This window comes from Wyeomyia smithii, chromosome 1, assembly GCF_029784165.1.
Source record: "Wyeomyia smithii strain HCP4-BCI-WySm-NY-G18 chromosome 1, ASM2978416v1, whole genome shotgun sequence".
NCBI lineage: Eukaryota > Metazoa > Arthropoda > Insecta > Diptera > Culicidae > Wyeomyia > Wyeomyia smithii.
The window spans coordinates 198,586,472-198,593,992 of record NC_073694.1 but is presented as its reverse complement, the minus strand read 5'-3'; the positions used below and the strand labels follow the sequence as shown (position 1 = coordinate 198,593,992).

General features: G+C 41.4%; 1 protein-coding gene across 4 annotated transcripts in view; it reads left to right on the top strand.

Annotated features, from left to right (window-relative positions):
* The first annotated feature begins 441 nt into the window (after nucleotides 1-441).
* Nucleotides 442-7,521, top strand: part of LOC129721583 (leucine-rich repeat-containing protein 24) — a 399,477-nt gene continuing 392,397 nt past the window's right edge. For 2 of the 4 annotated variants that reach the window (XM_055674323.1, XM_055674333.1), the window contains exons 1-2: nucleotides 442-620; nucleotides 1,430-2,289. The gene's annotated coding sequence lies outside the window, so the exon portion shown is untranslated. The remainder of the gene's footprint in view (nucleotides 621-1,429; nucleotides 2,290-7,521) is intronic. The other 2 variants (XM_055674341.1, XM_055674349.1) reach the window with 2 other exon arrangements.

Below are 7,521 nucleotides of genomic sequence, written 5' to 3'. Positions count from 1 at the left end.
CCACAAAAAACTAACCACGGTTTGATTTTAAGTAGAAAAGCTAATAAAACCACTTTTTCAAATTCGCATTATTTGTTTTTAAATGAAGTTTTTCCAACTTTTCTTGGTTAGTTTTTCTCAGACTTTTTTTTCCAAATTACTGCGAAAGCATTCCACTACAAATCCACTCCAGGTCGAATTTAGAGGCGTTTTGGCCACCTTGAACGAGTGCATTTTTGTTTTGCTATACTGCTGACCATTGTAAAACAAGGGACACTCCCCTTACTGCAACTCGCCTTGTACTGCAGACGTCGAGAGAAACAGCTCGCGTAACGCCGCTGAGCGCCTAGGGTGAGTGTACAGTTACGCGTTAGCGTTAGCGCTAGCAGCACACGTTGTGTTCGGCGCTGCGCTCGGTTTGCTCGGTATTCGTTCGTTCTTTCTCCAGTTTCTTTCGGGACGTCGGGCGGTTCACAGGCGTTAAGGTGATTCACGTGTACCAGTGGTGTTTTTTTTCTCTCGCTTACATCGTATCGTCACGAAATAACACATGCACGCGGTCCGTTTTGCCGTAGAGTAATGTACATGTGGACAATGAAAACGTGCTGTTTTGTACTGCGAAAAAGCAGAAACACTAATAAGTAAGTTTATCTATTAGGAACCGGCCTAAATTTGTGCAAAGTTTTGCTGGAAATACCGTTCTGTGCTTGCTTCGCGCTGAACGGGGCAAACAAAACAGCAAAAAGAAGAGTTGTGTACTTTTTGATGCTGCTTTTGATGGTGTCTGTGCTGTTGCTGTTGCTGCTGCTGTTGGCTAGTGTTCGGTACGGGTACGTGTAGGCGCTATTGCAGAGCCAGCCGTGCAAACGAGAGAAGGAATAAGAATAGGCATAAAATAAAAGTTGTTTTCGACAGCGGGCAAGCAAGCAAGCAGGCTTTGAAAAGGAAGAACGGTTTGGAGGAGTAAAAAAATGTACACAACAGCGCAACTAACAAAACACTGTAGGAAAAAAAGGTTTAAGGATATGTACCGTTCGGCACGGTTTGTGGTGTAAATAAACACCGTCGAATGCTTTCGGCACTGCAGCAGCAACAGCAGTAGCAGTGGGGCTTTAATTGCGACCCGATAGGGGTTTTTTGTGTCCTCAGTGTAAACAAGCTGCATGTATGCGATGCTGCCGTTGGAGCTCATATTTTTCTTCGTGTATAATCGACCGATTGAGGTTAGACTTTTTACTTCACTCTAGCCGCTAAATAGCTTTCGGTTCGATGGCTGCTCCCAGCATCGTAGATCGATTCTCCCGTGACGGAGTGGCTAAGTGGACCTTTACCCACACAGCGGTAGTTTAAAGTGCGCGTTCCGTGGACCGGTTTTCCATTCGATCGTCGTGAAGCTCACACAGTGATTCTAAAGGTTTTATTATATGTATATATTTTTTTATTTTTCCAGCAGAGAAACAGAATGAGCAGAAAACAGTAAACAAGCAGATTCGTTATCCAGTTTCGTGTGGTTATAGGTGTGCGCCGCGGTTACTCGGTTGGGCTAAAGGGCACACGGCCAGCCTCTCTATTATGCGCCAGTGAAAGCGCATTGCACACGAAAAATTACATGGTTGACTAGCCAGCCCTTTTCCAGTGGGTGGAGAAGAAGGGTGTTCTGGGCCAGTTAGAAGGATTCCGGTGCACAAGAGCGTCGAGGTATGAAATTACGTGCTACGGAGTTATTACGAACCAGTGGTGAAAAGTAATCGTGCAACACGCAACAAACGTGGCTGCGAATGTGCATTTCGGCTTATTGAGAGCGTGCGTTTAAGTGTGGTTGTTTGTGTGCGTGTGTGTGCAACGAAGAGGAAAAAGTGGGAAGAAGTAATCAACGAAAATAATCTCCAATCAAATGAAGCGCGAAGAAAGTGAGTGGTGTTTATAGTGCTGTTTGGAAATAAAAATAATCAAAATAGAGAGCAAATCCATCGCTGATGAGCGTTCCTCGTTCCCCGAGTCGATTGTGAAAGAGTGTGCAAAGAAGCAGAGGCAAAAGCAGAAAAGCCAATTGAAGCGAAGTTAATTAAATGTACGTGAAAGGCAAATAAACAACACACTCGAAGAAGCGAGAAGACGAGACGAGGAGGAGCAATTGGAATACACAAATAAATACACAACCGTGTGCGCCTGTGTAAACAGCGCTCAACACATTGGCTCTAACCAAGTGAATAGTGCGTGAAAGAGTGCGGACTGTGAGACATCGATTTATACTAGCGGCTACTAATTCCAGCGCAGAGGCCGGGGCATCAATTGAAAGCAGTTCAATAGGTTGGTAACCTTCCGTAAATGGTAATAAATAATCGTTTCTAACGCAGCAGTACGGAGTCACCGCTGGACTGTGTTACTGCAAATCAATATGAGTATTCATGTCGAGCTCGTAAACAAATACCCAGCCGTAAAAATACTCACCTCCATTGACGAGTAATGGAAGATACACAGTTTACGGCTGGGTATTCGTATACGAGCTCGATGTGAAGACCCCTAATGTTCTCTGACTTGGAGTTATCAGGTCTTTTCTTCACGTGATTATCATTTTTCAACTGGGTGGGGTTTTGATGGTATAATACCTATACTGGGCTACACCCTGTAAAATTGGAAATGAAACTGGTAAATGTTTCGTCAGATTTCAAATAATAATAACAGCATAACCACACGATGGATAACAATAACCAATATGTTGATGGATAGATAAAATGTTGTACAATTTTGTAAGATGCTAGATATCATGATTATTTCATTGCTCAGCTCAGTTTACGCGAACAATGAATCCCAAACATGCAAACATGCCTAGCAGGTACGACATGAATAGACACCAACCACTTACTGTGACATTCTCTATATCAGTATCAAAAAAATGACAGTCTCCTCGTCCCAACAGGTCAATTAATGTTTGCTGCCATGAACTAAGACTAATTTGATGTCTCGAAGGTAAAGGTTTTTTGACAAGTTTTAAACAGCCCTCTAACAATTAGTTAACCTGCTGTTAGAACCTAATTAAAACTGATGTCTTAAAAAAAAACTTGCAGGTTAAGGCAATAGTACCGTACAGTACAAGTCAAGCCGAGCGCCGCTGATCTATCATTGCAGCGCAATCAAGAAAAAAACTGTAATGCTGCTGCAGATGGTGATTAACAGTTCATCTTCTGAATCCGTTCAAAAAGAATTTGAGGGAAGGCTGAGATTAAAAATACGTAAGTCACTGAACAAATGAACTTATTCTGTCTGACATTTTATGGAATCTGTTAGCCTCATGAATAAAAACCCTCTAAGTACGTTGTTCTCAAAGGTTTAATCGAGCATTTTCAAGGCGTATATCGTTCGAAAAATCTGGAAAACCTGAAAATATCTGAGAATTTGGAGTTATCTTGAATAACTCTCCTAACATAGATATGCTCATTTTTAATTATTGAGTCGGTAGTCCTTTCGATCATACGGTTCGATTGTCCTATAGTTTTGAAGACAATTGACAGTTTAGCATACAAGACAATAGCAAGAATGAAAATCCAAAGACGATATTGTTTCCGGATGACCAGAGAAGGTTTTGAAATAGTCAATCATCGTATAACAGTTTTGAGCCTAGGTTTAGAATTTGACCGTCTGTTAATTCAATTAGCATAAAATCTCAATGGGTGTACCGGTCTTTCAACCGGCATCCGATCGTGCCATGCTATCAAGTTCGTTTCACTGCATGGTCACGACATACGACTGAAGCATGTATGTGGTGTTTCACATTGCGTGTGGACATATATTTATTTATTCATAAGTCTTCGAAAAAAAAATCGTACAGACATTTCTAATAACTACTTATTCTAAGTCTAAACATTGATTTGGTCATATTAAAATCGTACACGTCAGAAACAATATTAAACTTACGACAACACACTTCGAATGGATTGTTTTGAGCAAAGTTAGTGCGGTATCTGGAAATCCGGAAAAAATCGCTTCGTCGAGTAAGCCTTTGTGGTGCGTTGAACTGAAATTTACTGAGCAGTTCTGGGCTGTCTAAGTTGTTTTCTAACAGGTCGAAAACGAAGAGACGTTGAAGCATGGTCCTCCTACTTGTTAGAGTTTGTAGTTGTATAAGAGAGCAACGATGTTCATAGCGTGGCAGTCGTACTGGATCATTCCACGGCAGCATACGTAAAGCGAATCGAAGAAACTGACGCTGAATACGTTCAATTCGGTTGATATGTACAGCATGATAAGGTGCCCACACAATCGCCCCATACTCCAGAATGCTGCGCACAAGAGCACTGAACAGTGATTTCAGACAGTATATATCGTTGAATTGTTGCGTGTTTCTCTTGATGAACCCAAGTACAGCATAGGCCTTTGCGGTTGTAGCTGAAATATGCTGAGCAAAACTTAACTTGGCATCAAGAAGAATGCCTAAATCCTTCACAGTATTGACTCGGTTGATACTGGCTTGTGACATCCTGTAGTCGTACATCATGACATGCCTTTTTCTGCAGAACGAAACCACATTACACTTTCGCACGTTTACTTCCATTCCATTAAGAGTGCACCAGCTTAACAAGGTGTCGATATCAGCTTGAATAGCACAGCAGTCAAGAGCAGATGTTACTACTCGAAAAAATTTGAGATCATCGGCAAACATGTATTTGGGAGATTGTATGGTTGAACATAAGTCGTTCACAAAAAGCATGAACAACAGAGGTCCAAGGTGACTTCCTTGAGGCACACCCGAGTGTAACGTAAACGGCAAAGAACACGTTCCACCGATACGTACGTATGCGCTGCGCTCGTTGAGGTACGACGATATCCACTTCGCGAGCCAGTCCGGCAGACCCATTTTTCGTAGCTTTGTTACCAGCAGAAGGTGGGGCACTTTATCGAACGCTTTGGCAAAGTCAACGTAAATAGCATCGACTTGTTGGCGCTTATCCAATGCGCTAATAAGCAACGAAACATATGCCATCAGGTTAGTAGTAGTAGTAGTAGCCCGATAATTTTTAACGTCGTGAATACCACCTGCTTTATGAACGGGAACAATTGCCGCTGATTTCCATGCGCTGGGAAAGCTTCCCTCTGATATTGATCTGTTGAAAAATAATATAATACAATAGGGCTGTTCCAAAAGAGCCCTAACAAATTTTTGAAAAATATGATTAATGTGGTGTCTACAGCGAAAATAAGAAGATGGACACTGCAAAAATATGTAAATTAATTAAATTGAGCCATCCTCAAAAAATTTTGTTTGTTGGTGTCACCAACGTATGATGTCATCTTTATTTAAAAGGAGCCACTGAAAATTGGACCTTTGGAGTGCAAAATTTTAAAAAGTATGGATTATTCCATCTCGAGTGTGCACACCTAATTTTTACGACCTCCTCAGATTTGGTTCAAATTTAAGGGAGTTGTTCATATAAAAGTCACTATGCGAAAATCCCAACTTTGAAATTAAAAAAAAATCAATTCTAGGCGGCAATGTTGCCAGATATGTGCCCTTTGCATTTGGACTTTCCAAATTTAATTATTCGTCAAATGAGTATATTCTGATTTCAAATTTGATAATTTTATCGCTTTTCTGAGAAAATTTTACACGAAAAACACTTGTCACTTCAAGATATTGTCAGTAAAACTTGAGTTACAGCTTTTCACAGAAACAAAGCACAACTTTCTCTGCTTTTAATCAATCTTTTTCCTAAGTTTTTCATAATTCCGGATATTCTATATTGCATTTGCATTTTGAAGAAAATTATCAAAGAATTCAAAAAATATCAATTTTGAACGGCAATGTTGCCAGGCATGCTCGTTTTGCATTTTAAATATTGAACTGCGTTTTTCCTTAAATGACTATATTATGACTTCAGAAAACGAATACAGGACCATTCTACTCTGATTTGTTTCCAATTTCTATTCCTATTTTGCCAATAAAGGGAATTAAAGATTGGACTCAGCAAAAATGCGACACTTTGTTTTAGGTGTAACTTTTTATCGCGTGAGTATAAATTAATGAAATTTTGCCTAATACTAGTTTAGTCGCACAGAGAGATCGGCAGAAGGCTTGGAATCCACCATCTCACACCGTGGCTCGCGTTGTGAAGATGTTCCGGGAGACATCAAGCGGCGCGCTGGTAGCGGCCGAAAACCGAAAATGGAATACCTTGAGAAGGCGCGGAAAATAAGGCAAACCTTTCCACCCGAGACGTGGCCAAAAAGGTCAATTCGTCGTTCAGCAGACAATGAAACAGGATGATGGTGTGCGCGTAAGCTGTACCGTGAGTGGCTGGTTAGGCCAGGCTGTCTCGTCCTGGACGATGAGACATACACAAGGCGGACATCAAACAAATCCTCGGCCTCAAGTTTTTTGTCGGTACGTTCCGCATGGAGGTTCCGGAAAAGTTCCGAAAGAGAGACAAGGACAAATTCGTGAAGAAGTACGAGTGCGGACAGTACAGCAGGGCGTTCGTTACAACCAGCATCATAAACGGGCAAATTTATTGAGAGGAATGCTTGCAGAAGTGTTTGCTGGCTTTCCTCCGCTCTCACCCTGGTCCCACGCTATTCTGGCCGGATCTCGTTTCCTGCCATTACGCCAAACCCGTAATGGATTGGTACGAAGCGAAAGGTGTTATTGTGGTCTCGAAGGAGGCGAACCCGCCAAGTTCACCAGAAATTCGTCAGATCGAAAAGTTTTGGGCAATATTGAAGAAGAAGCTGAATAAAAGTGGAAAAACATTCAAAACCAATGAAGCTTTAGCTTAGCTTAGCTTGACTGACTACACAATCAAACTCCGTGATTGATCCGAATCAACTGAATGGGGCTGGGAGTGAGCGAACAGTCCCATTGTACAAGTTTTAGTGACTCAATATTTTGAAGGATCAATAACGACGCCGGCCACGTCCTTGCAATCAGGTGGGAAGAGGGAAAGGAAGCAGGTGTGACCTTTGCTATTCGAAGACCGTGTTAACCTCTGCATCTCCACAAAGGTCACAGGAAGGAGGTTTTGTTAGTTGAGAGGGGTAAATTGGATCAGGATTCACCTTGATAAGTGATGCGATCACACATGTACTCTATACTCGTCGCTATTGGACTATTACCGGTTTATTCTCCGTACAGTGAGCTGATTAGAGATGCACATTTGGTTTGTTTAGATTTGGTTCCGGTTTAAACTAGCGGACATTAGTAATACTGTAGGGAGCGAGCACGCGCGAGTGTGTGTGGTTTAAATCACTAGAGTACAAAACTGCTCAACCTCCCGATTTTAGACCGATTCCAATTAACAAACATACGCCCAGTGAGTGATATATTTCAAAGATCTGATAAATACTATGTTACAAGATGTGGCTCTGATTTATACCAATATACCACAGGAAGGCCGTTCGGACCACTCACAAATTTGTGGTGTTCACTTGAGAGAAACTCAAGTTATCATATTTACAAAGCCTTATAGTCGGATCAGGAATAACCGTGGTGTGAAATGTGTTAGGTCTTTTATTAATTTCCAATATATCTAACTTTTTTGCATTCAAAAT